This window comes from Phascolarctos cinereus, unplaced genomic scaffold (genome assembly GCF_003287225.1).
Source record: "Phascolarctos cinereus isolate Bilbo 61053 unplaced genomic scaffold, phaCin_HiC Scaffold_5;HRSCAF=322, whole genome shotgun sequence".
NCBI lineage: Eukaryota > Metazoa > Chordata > Mammalia > Diprotodontia > Phascolarctidae > Phascolarctos > Phascolarctos cinereus.
In genome coordinates this window covers 269,074,760-269,089,831 of record NW_027555958.1, presented here as the reverse complement: position 1 = coordinate 269,089,831, position 15,072 = coordinate 269,074,760, and the positions used below count along the sequence as shown (strand labels likewise).

Here is a 15,072-nt window from a genome sequence, read left to right as displayed (position 1 = left end):
GATTGGTCTTTCCATTAACTTGCAGTCTTTGTAATTTCAGGCAAGGTTTAACTTTTCTAGATCTGAGTTTTCCCATGTAGCTCATGGAGATGATCATATTATCATAAAGATGACAATATAATTGTCCCACCTCTTCACCTCAGAGTTCTCTCTCTCTTAAGGTCCTCTAATCTCCACTGGTGTGCCCCATGACTCTAGCCCTGGGTCCTGTCATGGCTCGAAGGCTTCTCTGCTGAGAAGAATCTCAATTCCTCAACCAGACAAGGAACTTCCCTAATAACCAGTAAAAATTCCTTAAGCATAAAAATTGTTCATTTTGGTCTTTATCCAGTGTCTTGCTCAAGTATCACATATATACTTGGACCAGACCAGTATAGGAAATTCTTAGGAGGTAACTCCCTCTACTAGATCATCGTGATCAGCTCTATGATCTTGGAGTGTTGCCTGGGACATTGAATGGTTAAATGATTTCTGTGTGTTTCAGAGGCAGAACTTAAACCCAGTCCTTCTTAATAGCAAATAAGCCAGGTTAGCTAGAACATTTAGTTTCTAAAGAAAAATAATGTGAAATAATCCTGGAGAAGTAGACTTGAGCAAGATTGTTAAAGACTTTAAAAGCCAAATAAAAGAGTTTATATTTCATCCTAGAGAAGGGAGGAAGTCATAGGAGCTTCTTGAGAATGAAGTGATATAATTAAACGTGCTTTAAGGGATGTCACTTGGGCAACTCTTTAGAGTCTAGATTGAAGATCAGAGAAACTAGATGCAGAGAGAGTAATTATGTTATATTCCGAGGAAAAGATGATGAATGACCTTTTTAAATATGTTAAGTGCTTAATATGTTCAAAGGTCTATATTAAGTGCTGGGGACAGAAATAGGGGGAAAAAAAAGCTTAGTCCACATAGGAGCTTCCATTCTAATAGGGAAGACATGTAAAAGGGGTGTTAGTCTGAAAGTCTGATGGAAAAATCGAGTAGTCTTTAGAGGGCAGCAGCAAAGCAGATACTGATGCATCTTCAGTGTCACTTTCATGGACAATCCTATCAGTTTCTGATGTTAAACGTTTGACAGTGCCAAGAACTTTGTGGTGAGAACTTTCTTGTCTAGTTCTTTGATAGCTGTGGCTGCTGAAAAGGGGGTATTGCAGCAGCTACATAGAAACAGTTCATAAGTCCCAGCCTCACAAGGGTTACTCACCTGGATGGTGGCTTTGAGGGCCAGCCTGGGAGTACAGTTGGTCTGGGGTGGGGCATGGTGGTATTGCTACTCCCAGGGCTCTGAAGTTTGATTGCCCACTGAGGGTAAGGATGTTGGACCTGTTATCCAGGGTTTGTTCCCATGTAAGATACCTGCAGGGACCAGGCTGAGAGGATATGATGAAGACCCGAAATACTAGGGTGGTTGTGGAGGTGAGAAAATGGGTGTGAAAGATGTGAAGGGTAGAATCAACAAGACGGCGACTTACTGGATATGAGAGGTGGGTAAGAGGTAAGAGTTGAGGATGATTCTAAGGTCATAGACTTGGGTGATTGGATGGATTATGTTGCCCTCAACAGATAAAGGTAAGAATGTGAGTGGAGTGTGGATAAGGGGGAGAAGGGATAGGAATCTGACTGAAAAGAATGAACTCGTGCATTTACTGCATAGAGATGATAACTAAGCCCATAACACCTCATGAGAAAAGAAGGCCTCCCAGACGTTCCTAATAGGCTAACATTCATGGGGGTGGGCCGTGGATAACGATCCATCAAAGGAAACAGTTGCCTCTAGTGCTTTGAGAGACTGGGGTAATGGGGATAACCTAGGATTGGGATGAGCAATTACTTAATACAGATAAACCCTTATAGAGTGGTTCAAGCACTCCCCCATCCCATCCACTCCGCCCCCAAGGGTACCGAAGCACCAAACATCCCACCTGAGCTATAATTATGCAAAGAGATTTCGAGAGCTTTCCTTAATTTCCACCACAAGTCTGCAAGTCCATAAACCCACTCATAAAGGGAAGTCCCCTAGGAACCCTTTTTAGTGCTTGTCTTAAACCAGACCTGGCTTCTTCAAGAGCAGTTGTCAGGGGAGCTAGGTGGTACAGTGAATAGAGCTTCGGCCTTGGAGTCAGAGGGACCTGAGTTCAAATCTGGCCTCAAGACATTTGACACTAGCTATGTGATTCCAGGCAAGTCACTTAACCCCGATTGCCTCGGCCAAAAAAAAAAATCCCTGGGGCAGCTAGGCGGCACAGTGGATAGAACTCTGGCCTTGGAGTCAGGAGGAGGACCTAAGTTCAAATCCAGCCTTGGACACTGGACACTAACTGTGTAACCCTGGGCAAATCACAACCCTGACTGCCTCACCAAAAAAGCAAAAAAAAAACAGTCCTCCAAAAAATCCCTCTCCTCCACCTGCTCCATCCTGTTGTGGGTAGGCCTGCAGGTCACCACATCTACTTTTGCTTGGGACTGCTCCTCCAACTTTCCCACTGAGCTGTACTCAATAAAGGCTGCAATTACAACTTCAAGCTATAACTGTCAGATACCTCCCTTGAGCTGGAATGAGCCCTAAGCAAGAGACAAGCAGCAACAGGGCAAGGGATTTGAGAGCTGAGAATGGTGTGTGATCAAAGTGGTTGACTAAATAGAGTCATGAAAAAAGTAAGAGCCAAGCCTAGGATAAAGGGGCTGTATAAAGCAACCGGAGGTCATAATAAGGATGAAGAATGTGTTTAGGTGTAAGACAGAAAGGATAGGTTTTGATCGTGGAAGTTAGCCAATGATGATGGTAAGATCAAGGGTAGTAATGACAATAGCAATTATTTAGCACTTTAAAGTTTACAAAGCATTTGTTACCTCATTCGGTCCTTAAAACAACTCTAAGAGGTAAGTGCTATTGATAGCCCTATTTTACAAATGGGAAACAATTTGAGAGATTAAGTAACTTGCCAGTAAGTCTGAGGCCAGATTTGAACTCAGATCTTCCTGTCCCCAAATTCATCACCCTATCTCCATTTCACCACCTAGGGTCTGAATTTGTGGCTTAGATGGAATAAAAGTGATGGGAGTAGAGGTTGATGAACTGAGAGACCAGAGTGTTTGAAGGGACATTAATCAGCATGTATATTTAAGTCTTCAGTCAACAAATATTTAAGTGCTTTACTGTATGCCAGGGTCTAAGTAAAAAGGTAGAGGTTGGAGTAGAAAGGAAGGTCAAATACTGAACTCTAAAGAAAAAAAAATGACCTAGAAGCTGGTAGATGACTGAATAGGGTGATGTGGATAGATGGTAACAACTTCAGAGGAGGAAAGATTGCTGAAGGAGGATCTGAAGTGGCAGTGAGAAGGCAGAAGCATGACTTCCTCCTGGTCCATTGTGTCCAGGGGCTGAAGAAAGAGGGCATGCAGTATCTTGGAAGATCTGGGTTTTTTTTTTAGTTTTGGTGAGGCAATCAGGGTTAAGTGACTTGCCCTGGGTCATACAACTAGTAAGTGGGAAACAGGTTTCTGTAAAAAGAAAGAAGACTAAAATGGGAAGGGGAAATGGTCAGCAATAGAATGGGCCTACAAATGTAATTCATCTTTAATTTGATACAGTTGCTTAATCTCACACTATGATCTTCCTGGCCTAGAAGAGTGGCCTGGTTTTAATTAAGGGAGTACAAAATTGCTTTTGGAGTTTTTTCTTTTTTAAATTTCAGTCTGGAAACCTAGTTCACCAGAAGTAAAGCCTCTATCAGGTAGACTTTCTTGGCTTCCTGTTGTCATTTGCAGACATTTTTGCTTGTAACCTAGAAAGATTATAATTTAAACACCATCTCTCTAATTTGTGAGCAGGTGACCATACCAAATGAACAATAAACTATCAATATTGAATATGTGTGAACAGAGGTGATTTCTGCTATGCTGGTGTCCTAAGCCCTCCAATCACATCCCAACTACCAAGAAGCCAACCCTGTTTCATCTGATGGGCTTTGAATTCTTTGTGTAGGACTAGGGCCCAAGGTGTCTTTAACAGAATAGGAGGCCAAGGGAAGGTCTCAGGGCTTTATACTAGGCAGTAGACTGGGCAAATTTGTCATCACATTACAGTCCCCCAGACAGTAAAAGATTCTAGGAATCTAGAAAGTATTGCTGGTTATCTCAGAGTAGAAAAAGAGGACTAGGTGACTTAACTAGAGGATCTCCAAGATCCTATCCCTAAATTCTATGAAGCAAGCAAAAACACAGGAAGCTATTTTAAATCCCAGCTCCCTCCCAACTTAGTTACTCTCAGATCTATAACCCACATTGACTCGGACCTCCCTATTCTTTAAGGGAGAAGTTAAAACCCGAAGTCCATACCTCTAAATTAGTGGTTTTATTTATTTCCTTAGGCAGCTGAGTGGCATGGTGCTGGACTTGGAGTCAGGAAGGACAGAGTTTAAATCCTGCCTCAGACACTTAACTGTGTGGCCCCAGACAAGTCTCAGTTTCTTCATCTGCAAAATGAGGATAATAATGGCCCCTGCTTCAAAGGCTATGTAAATGCTTGTTATTATCTATCTATCTATAAAACTCTGAAATCTTGTAGTTATTAACATTTTTAAGGAAGAGGTCAGTATCTGCCCCTCTGCTATGAGAATCACCTCCATTCTGTGAAGGATACAGGTTATGACAGATTAGATCTGAGACCCCAGCCAGGAAACTCATGGGAGTGAAGCCACAAATACACCACCCACCTAGGTATATTTTTAAGGCTTACTTGTAAGAGAAGAATAATGTTCTTTAAGGGGCACTAGGAAAATCCCCTTACAGAAAAATTATGCTATGTGAAATTCTACCAGTTATGGGTTCTTTGCAGTTTGGAAGAAGGCAGCTTTAGTTTTTCTCATCCTGGTATAAATTACTTTTATCAAATTAAGTATTGAAGGAAAGGGAAGTTGGTGGGGGAGGTGCATATCTATTTTCTATTCACAAGGAAAAGCCCTCAGGACATATTTTTCTTTTAATCTTGAATTTACAGAAATAGACCAAATTACATTAGGTTGTTACTCATATTTCAATGAAGAAGCAGCATAGCATAGAGATAGAGAACCAGCCTCAAGGGCAAGAAAGACATGGGTCCAAGTCCCATTCTGAGATATGGTCTTGGCACCCTGAGTAAGTTTCTTAATCACTTAGTGCCATTGACAATCCTAGATTTTAAAAATGTAGAAAAGGTGTCAACCTGTATTGATAGAGGGAATTTCCTCAGCCAAGGGTTCCCTCCACTACTGAAATCACAGTGGACATCCAGGCACTATCTCTGTAGTTTAATAATAGCTAGCATTTATGTAGCACTTTAAATTGGCAAAGCACTTTATAAATATTATCTCATTTGATCCTCACAACAAAGCTGGGTGACAGGTATTGCTATTCCTGTTTTTTCAGATGAGGAAACTGAGGCAGACAGGGGTTAAGAAAATTGCCTGTGGTCACATACCTAGTATGTAATTGGGGCTGATGTTGAAGCAGGGTTTTCCTGACTTCTTGACTTGGGGATTTGAGCATCATGAAAGGGTTAATTCTTTGATTACCAGTAGAGGTGAAAACTGCAGATGAGTCCAGTAAGGAAGAAAAGAAGGAGGAGGCCAAGAAGTGAGAAAGGGAAAAGCAGGAACCTAGGGCTAGGCAGAAAAGTAAAAATTGATGCTTCATGGGCTGATGGAAGAAGAAGAGGTTTCAGCCTCTTTTTAATTTAATGGGATGTGAAAATAAAGGATGAATAAAAGTAATTTTGGAGCATATGATGTTATAATCGATAGGCATCATATTGAGGAACATATAGGTAATGGCCACCTTTTAGGTGCTAAGCATAGACAGGGAAATGGGAGGCTATAGTCTTCACCTACTTCAAAAGCTTTGCTTAGGGTCAGTCCTGCCCTCACCCTTCCTAAGAGAATAAATCAGCAGCTACCATCATCCCAAGAGTTGTCACTCAGCTCATTTGGCCCTATACCTCCTTCCCTGCTATTCTGCCTTCTCTGGTACATAGGTGGAGAGGGAGTAGCTAAGGCCTCAGTTTCCTCATCTGGAAAATAAGTGGTTTGGACCAGGTGGCCTCTGAGATCTTCCAGGTCTAGATCTGTGGTTCTATGGTTCAGCCAACTCCTGGAATGCCAGAGCATGGGATCCCACACATGGGATCCTGGGAATCAAACAAAGTAGGCTTGATGAGGCAGTATGATACCATGGAAAGGGTGCTGGGGGGATTTTGGAGTCAGAGGACCTGGGATCAAATCCTGGCCCTGCCACATACTATCTGTGTTTCCTTGTACCTCAGTTTCCTCAACTATGATTCTCTGACGTCCCCATATGCCAGTACAACTATTGCTTGATATAACATCTAACAAGCTCCCATTCAGCCTTCTCCATATCTCACCTGCCACAGGGAAGCAATTTCCATGGTAACATAGAAACCTTAGAAATGTTTTGTAGGGGCCCTCCCCCCCAAAAAAAAATGTGTGTGGGGAGAGGATTTTGTTTTCTTCTGATTGTCATTCATAAGCAGCAACCTCTGAGTTGGTGGTGTTGGGAAGAAGGTGACCTCAAATTTTAGAACTATGAATAGCAACTGAGAAAAATGAGAAGGAAATACTTCTTTTTAAAAAGAAATTAAAAGGAAATACTTCTCTGCCTAACAAGAGAAATGAAGTCTGATCAAGAAAATGGGAAAGAATGAGTTCAAGGATAAACAGGCAGGATGGAGGTATGTTTGGCAGTTAAGAGCTAAAGCAATTTAGATTCAGAGGGAATCAAGATGGTAGAAAGTAGAAGGAAGTACAGCCCCACTTCTCCCATACCTTCTCCTCCACAAATTCTGATCCAAAAAAGAAAAAAAAAATCTATATTTTCAGCCCACATTGGCTTAAGGAGACAAAAGAGGTCATGGACAGTAGGGACAGGGTCTGGGCAGAAGCTCTAGGCATTTGGAGCATTCTAGCGCCCAGGGACGATAAGAGGCACCTGGCAGGAAGCATATGGACAGGACGAAGTTTCAGGTGATCTCTAAACTAGTACATGGGGCAGAAATGGGTGCTTTCTGGCACTTCTGTCACTCACTATCCAGTTCCAGATCATGAATCCAGGGCAGATGGAGGATGGGACTTATAGCTACAGGTGGCAGGGAGGAGCAGTCATGGTCATGGGCCCTAGCTGTGTGCTGAGCAAGGAACAGGTTCAGAAGCAAATAGCAGCTCTGTGCTCAGCACTAAGGATACAAAGAAAGTGAAAAACAACAACAACAAAAAACACTGTGCCTGCCCTCAAGGAGCTCACATTCTAATGAGGGAGATAACATGTAAATAACTATGTACATATAAGATAGAGGTAAAGAGGCCATTCTCTGTCTCATTTCTTACCTAGTCTTACTCACTGAACGGGTGTTGCCTCAGTCAAACTGAGACATGTTAAAGATCTTAGCTTTAAAAAGGCCAGGGTCTTCCACTGCATCCAGGACCATCTCCAGTCGTCCTGATCTATACCTCGCCACTGACCCAGATGCCTCCAGAGGAGAAAGTGAGGCTGGTGACTTTGTATAGCCCTCCCTCACTTAAATCCAATTCACTTGCCAGTATCACCTCCCTGACATCATGGTCCTCTTTGAGAATGCAGGACAAACAACAACAGGGCAGACAGAAGGCACTAGGAGCTAAGGGGGGCTGGTATGCCTCCTGCATAAAATGGGATTTGAACTGATTTTTTTAACTTTGCTCAAATGATTCAAACTCCCAGCTTTCTCAGAAGGTAGTCACAAGAGCAGAGTTTGTATAATTACAAGCAGGTACTCCAGAACCAGTTTATAAATGTGTAGGTGAATAAAAAGCTAACTAATACATTTGTTGGTGAATATGGACCCACATGATTTGACCCCAATCCACATAGATGTAGAGTGAGGCAATCCCTATCTGCCATCAGTATCTCTTTCATAGGGATTAAATCTGCTATTGAATGAGATGCTCCAAAAGATGCCTGATGGAAACAACAGAGGCCTTTTATGACTGATTTCCAAGATGGACAAAGAGAGAGAGTTCTTTGATTGGATTTTTAACTGGGTTTTAGTCCTATATGATCATAGAGCTAGAAAGTCTAATGCAATCCCTTAATTTTTATAGCTGAGGAAACCTGAGGCCCAGAAACATAAAAGTAATTTACCAAGTTCACAAAGCTGAGATATAAATTTTCTCTGCGTCTGGTTCTCTTTCCACTGCATTATGCTAGAATGGATTCTCCATCCTACACATTTATCCTCTTGTCCACCAACTAGGTATGAAAAATAGCAATTATTTCTATTCTGACCAGAGAGTCTTCCCTTCCCAGACTGATTCTTTTGTGAAGGCAAAGTAAGCCACCTTTTGCCTCAATTCTTACCTACCCTTCATTCACTGAATACGTATTGTCTCAAACAAACTGAGACCTTTAGCTTAAAAGTCTCCCACTGCATCTGGGGCCATCACTAGTCGTCCTGATGTATGTCTTGTCACTGGACTCTGATGACTCCGGAGGAGAGAGTGAGGCTGATGACTTTGCATAGCTCTGCCTCACTTTAATCCAGTCCACTTGCAAGTCAAGACATCACCTCCTAATGTCATTGGTCCTCTTCAAGAATGAAGGATGAACAATGAAAAATATCATTTTATATATATGCATATATATACACATATATACATACACACACACACACACACACACATCTTCTCTGTATATATCTTGAAGGTTATCTGGACCTGCAACCATTTGGTGAATTAGGGGTATGTCTATCCCAAGCATGTAAAGACTTCCCCTGGTGGAAAAATTTGTTCCAGCAGCTATGAAGGCAGCTAAAGCAGGCACTGTGGAGCACTTAGAGCTTGGTGACACTGAAGACACCAAAGTCATCTACTGCGTCCTGGGCCACTGCCAGTCATCTTGCCTTTGTCTTACCACTGGACTTCAATGACTCTGGAAGAGATCGAGGCTGACAACTTTGTGCAACTCTGCCTTACTCAAATCCAATTCACAAACAAGTTAAGACATCACCCTGTGATGTCACTGGTCCTCAAAAATGAAGGACAAGCAACAGTATGTATCATGCATTTACCCAATTTTATACATACACACACACACACACATATAGTATGCAATAACTATTGGGAAGGTAACTAACCAATACATGCAACTTTCTTTTTTTAATAACATTTAATTTTTTTCCAATTACATGTAAAGAATTTTCAACATTCATTTTTTCTAAGATTTTGAGTTCCTAATTTTTCTCCTTCCATCCTCTTCCACCTCCCTAAGATGGCAAACAATCTCATATAGATTATACATGTGCAATCATGTAAAACATATCTCCACATTAGTCATATTGTGAAAGAGAAAAACAAAATAAAAGGAAAAAAACATGAAAAAAACCCAGAGAAAGTGAGAATAGCATGCTTCAATCTGCATTCAGACCCCATAGTTCTTTCTCTGGATGTGGATAGCATTTTCCATCATGAGTCTTTTGGAACTGTCTTGGATCAAGCTATCAGTCACAGTTGATCATTGCACAATGTTGCTGTTACTGTGGACAATGCTCTCCTGGTTCTGCTCACTTCACTCAGCATCAGTTTACAATACATGTAATTTTTACAAAAATAAAAGAAAACCTTTCAAATAACTGGAGAGTTATTCAATGTTTTATGGCTGGACTGTGCCAATGTAGTAAAAATGACCTTATCAGCCAAATCAATCTACAAAGTTAGCATCATACTAATCAAATTACCAATAGGATACTTTATGCATTAAAAAAAAAATAAAATTCACATGGAAGAACAAAAGGCTAATAAAGAAAAATATAAGAATGATGGGCATTTTATGTTAACAGCTCTCCAATTATATTATAAAACAGTAATTATAAAAGCTATATGGTATATATAATGGGTATTGATTGTATTGCTTGCCTTCTCAATGGGTAGGGAAGTGGCTGGAGGGAGGGAGAGAATTTAACTAAAAATAATTTTTTAAAAATCCCTATATGGTACTAAATAAAACACAGAAGTAGATCAGTGGAATTATTAGCTAAGTATAGCACACCCCACCCTAGACTAACTCTTCAAACTTGAATAGCAATGGCAGATTAGATTTCCAGAAGAGAGATTACTACTTTTCCTCTTAGAGTTCCAGGGAGTAGCCCTGAGAGACTGGTGTTTTAATAGAAATATAGATTTAATTTAAATTTATTAAATTTAATAGAATAGTAATAGCTATTGTTCAATAAGCCCTGATCCAGTGTGTCCCCCAATATCAATTAACCAACTGATAGCAATTAGCTTTTACAAAAGGGTGATTACTGAGAAGGTATAGCAAGGCCCAAAATTACAAAACATCTTTCCAAACAAGGGGTACACTGAACCTCTGCACTCACATGGTCCATAGGAAGAATAGGTACAAATGAAAAGCACAATAGAAGTGAGGCACACATGCAGGGAATACACAAAGCTGAGGGTTACCAAGATACTCCTGACCCTGGGAGTTCTTTTCTCCCTTTTTCAGTCCATACCAAGTTTGCTTTGTGGTAAAGGCTTTGGCAATGGATTCCTCTATCCCTCTACATTCATGTAGGGTGTGGCATCAGCTTGTAGGTCAATCTACTGCTATACCAGTCTACTGGATCACTCAGCTGCTGCACTGGCTTCTCACTAACTTAGCCATTGCTACTGCCAGGACCTTCCTGATGGCCTTGCTGGATCTTCAGGGCTTACTGGTTGCCTGGGCACTCCCCTCTCAGAATACTCATTCACCTAAGATCAGGAAAGAATAAACACAAAAGAAATAGAAGCACCATCAGCAGGTGGGGAGAAGCAACCAGTATTTCCTCAACCTTGCATCTCAAAATAGTCCTCCTCACTTCCAAGTCAACAGGGAAGAGAGAGAGAGAGATCATCCTCTCAAGCTTCTTGGACACACACTTGATGTTAGACAGATGTCCAAGGGCATGAGGGTTTGGGCATTTCTCCCTCTAAGTCAGAAAAATGCTTGGATTAGAAGAATGATAAATTAATAAAAAAAATGGTTTTCTGGCAAGTTTGTGTGCCTATGTTGCAGAGTACAATATTCATCTTTTTTTCTTTGACAGTATTAAATGATTAAAGTTACTTTCTCTTTACTGGGGGTAAACTACAAAAGTGGAAAGTGACATGTATTATGAGTTATCACTTTTATGATTGTGCCTTACTGTTTTCAGGGCATGTACTTTGTGAAGGAACTGTTAGTACTTCTTTGGGGGAATCTATTTTGTCAATACAAAATATATTAATAAAAATATTTTTGAATATTCAAGAGCTCCTCATTGGCAACAGGATAATCAATCAGCCAACAAGCATTTATTAAGTGCTTTCCATGTGCCAGACACTGTGCTAATCACTGGAAATACAAGCAAAGTATACTGGAGCTAGTTTGAACTGGCTTGAGAGACATGATTGTTAAAATTTCAGTGCCAACATTTGCACCTCAGAAACGGGCAAACACTACAAATCAGGGCTTGATTTGTGGTTGCTGTTTGTCCTTAGTTCTTGAAGAGGACCAGTCACATCATAAGAGTGATGTGTTGATTTTCATGTGAATCAGATATAGGTAAATTGTTTTGTTTGATTATCTAGACTTAAGCAAGTCATGGAGAAAGTGTTAATAATGAAGATTAAACTTAAAAGTGCTTTTTGTGTACAATCTTTTTTCAGATAGTTGGTTACTAAACACTTACCAGCACAGCCCTAGATATGAGTACAAAGAATGAAACAAATCATGACTGACAATGAGACAGACAAGTAAAAAATTAAGATATATCACATAAATGTAAAGTGAATAAACACAGATACATAACAAAATAGTTAAATACAGAGTAGTCTGGGAAGGAGAGCACTAGCTGTTGATGCAAACAGGAAAGGCTTCCTGCAGAAGATTATACTTTAAGAAAAATGTATAAGGTAGTAGTAAGGAGACATTGCATTCTAAGCATGTGGGATGGTCACTGCAGAGGCATGAGGACAGAAGATGGAGTATCTTATGTGAGAAACAGAGAGAAGGCCAGTTTAGCAAGATCAAAGAATATGGGGAAGGGGAGTAGTATCCAATGAGGCTGAAAAGATAGATTAGGGCCACCTTGAGAAGTGCTTTCAGAGCTACAAAGAGAACTTTATATTCTATCTTATAGACAACAGGAAGCCACTGGGGCAGGTAGGGTGCGTAGTGGAAAGAGCACCGGCTCCTGGACCTGAGTTCAAATCCGGTCTCAGACACATGATACTTACTAGCTATGTGACCCTAGGCAAGTCACTTAACCCCTATTGCCTCACAAAAAAAGAAGTATGGTGAAGGTAAAAACAGCAAGATTTGACAACTGATTAGATATGTGGGTTGAGTGAGAGTGAGGAATCCAGGACAATACTAAAATGAACTTGCTTGACTAGAAAAACAGGAATCGAGAGAAATAGGGAAATTTGGTAAAGGGGAAATGTAGGTGGAGAGAGAATGTGTTCAGTTTTGGACATGTTGAGGTTGGGTGCCTCTGGGATATCTAGTTTAAAATGTCCAATAAGTTGTGGTTAATGTGGGACTCCTGGAGCTCAGGGATCTGCAGGACCTGGATATATAGAGAATCCCAAAAGAGCCAACAGAGGGAGAAAAGAAAAGGGCCTAAGGACAGAACTTTGGGGAAGGCTCCCAGTTAGGGGCATGATTTAGATGACAAGCCAGCAGAGAGGCCAAAGAAGGACTGGCCAGACAGGTATGATGAGAACCAGGAGAGAATAGTGTCAGGAAAATCTAGAGGAGAAAGAGTTATCTAGGAGGAAAAGGTGGTCAACAGTATTAAATGCAGCAGATATGTCAAGACTATCAGATTTGGCAATTAAGAGATCATTAGTGACTTTTGAGAAAGTGAGGGATAAGATCACAAGCAAGATTTCAAACATGAGCAAGAGGAAGCAGCGGCAGCAAGTGTGGACAGCAAGTAAGTTTGGCTAGGAGAAAGAGGAGGAAGGACAATGGCTTGAGGAGATGGTAGGTCTATTGAAGATTTTTTTGTTTTTAAGAATAAGGAGACTTGGGTATGTTCAAAGGCAGTCAGGAAGGCATGAGGAGATAGGGAAGTTGAAGAGAAAAACAATGACTAAGTATGAAACCTGTTGTCATTCAGTCCTGATTCCACATGACCCCATTTGGGGTTTTCTTAGCTGATACTGCAGTGGTTTGCCATTTCCTTCTCCAGCTCATTTTACAGATGAGGAACTGAGACAAACAGGGTTAAGTGATTTGCTGAGGGTCGCACAACCAGATTTGAACTCAGGAAGAGGAAATATCCTGACATCAGGGCTGACATCTTATCCACTGCACCACCTAGCTGCCTTCCCTAAGAAACCTCCTGGAAAAGATGAGAGAGAGTGGGACCAAGAGCATATTTAAAGGAGTTAGCCTTGGCAAGGACAAAGGACACTTCTTTGTCAGAGGATGGGAGAAGGGGGTAAAAGTTTTGGAAAGATGACATCAAGGAGTTTTGAAATGAAGAGAATGGGAGAAGAGGGGGCTCATACTGAATGGTCTCAATTTTCTGTGTAGTTAAAGGCAAGGTCCTCAGCTGAGAGGCACTTGGGGAGATTTGGGGAAATGTGGGAGACTTGAGGAGGGAAGAAGAGGTTGGGAATCAATTAGGGAAGAATAAAAGGAATACCCTGCTGCAATCAGGGCCCAAGAGAGGTGGGTAACATGCATCTGTAATGTGCTCAGTCAGCACAGTTGCATGGCTTCCTTTGTATTCAGCAGCTTATGAGTAAGAGTGGAAAATGTAGACAGACATTAGCAAGTAATCCAGGGCTGAGGTTTGGCAAGAAATAAGTCATAACTGGAAGAACAAGCAAGGGCTTCCAGAGAAAAGGACAATGTAGAGTTGAAATAGCTAACTATTGGGTTAATATTGGAAAGGAGGAGAGTTAATTAAGAGTATTACTGAAGGGTAGAGGGATTGGAGATCCTGATGGGGGTAAAAATTATGAATTCTGATCAACTAAGTAGTTAACCATGATCCCACAGAACTGTGATGAAGAACACTGCTCACTTCATGACAGAGAGATGATGGATTAATGTGCAGAATAGAAAATACATTTCTGGACATGACCAATGTGGATTTTTTTTTTGCTTGACTATGCATATATGATATAAGGGTTGAGTTTAGCTTTCTTTCTTCCTCTTTCCTTTCTCCTTTTCTTTCTCTTTCCTCCTTTTTTTTCTAGTAAGGGGAGGTGAAAAGGAAGAAAAATACTAGATGATTTTTAAAAAATTTTATTTGAAAAAAATAGGTTTGGAAGAAATTAAATGATAGGAAGTTATGATCAGATGGGGGAATATCATAGTTTCCAATTAGGGAAATGGAACATTTGTGGGTGACAGTGAGATCTAGTGTGTCCATCCCTATGTACAGCCAAGGTGAAGCAAAGAATAGGTTATGGGATGTCTAGGGAATTGGGAGGTCAGGGAATTTGAGGGAGCATCTTTATAAACATTAAAGTCCCCTAATATTACAGTGAGAAGCTAGGTGGTGCAGTAGAGAGAGCACTGGGCCTGGAGTCAGGAAGGCTCATCTTCCTGAGTTCAAATCCAGCCTTAGATACTTACTGGCTGTGTGACCCTGGGCAAGTCACTTAACCCTATTTACCTCAGTTTCCTCATCTGTAAAATGAGCTGGAGAAGGAAATGAAAAATCACTCCGGTATATTTGCTAAAAAAACCCTAAATGGGGTCACAAAGAGTTGGACACGACTGAACGACAACAACAATCCTATATTCTTCTACTTGTCAAAAACCAGACAAGTTGTAGTTACAGAAACCAACATGTTTCACTTGTTTAAACACGGAGAAATAATCAGATTGCTCTGAGCACTGCTCCAATTTCACTTGGCAAAGCTTTACATGTTTATGGGTTTAAAGAGGGAATGGATTAAGCAACAGTGTAAAAATGTCAAGGGGTCTATAACATTTTGTAGCTTTTATGTTTATGTTCTAAAACAGTGACATCTGTTTTATGTGGTAAGACATTTTTCCTTATAAATG

At 40.8% G+C, this 15,072-nt stretch overlaps 1 protein-coding gene across 1 annotated transcript in view; it reads right to left on the bottom strand.

The window, feature by feature from the left end:
• Nucleotides 1-9,167: 9,167 nt before the first annotated feature.
• Nucleotides 9,168-15,072, bottom strand: part of GAA (alpha glucosidase) — a 49,382-nt gene continuing 43,477 nt past the window's right edge. The window contains 1 exon segment of the mRNA XM_021000778.2: nt 9,168-10,772. The gene's annotated coding sequence lies outside the window, so the exon portion shown is untranslated.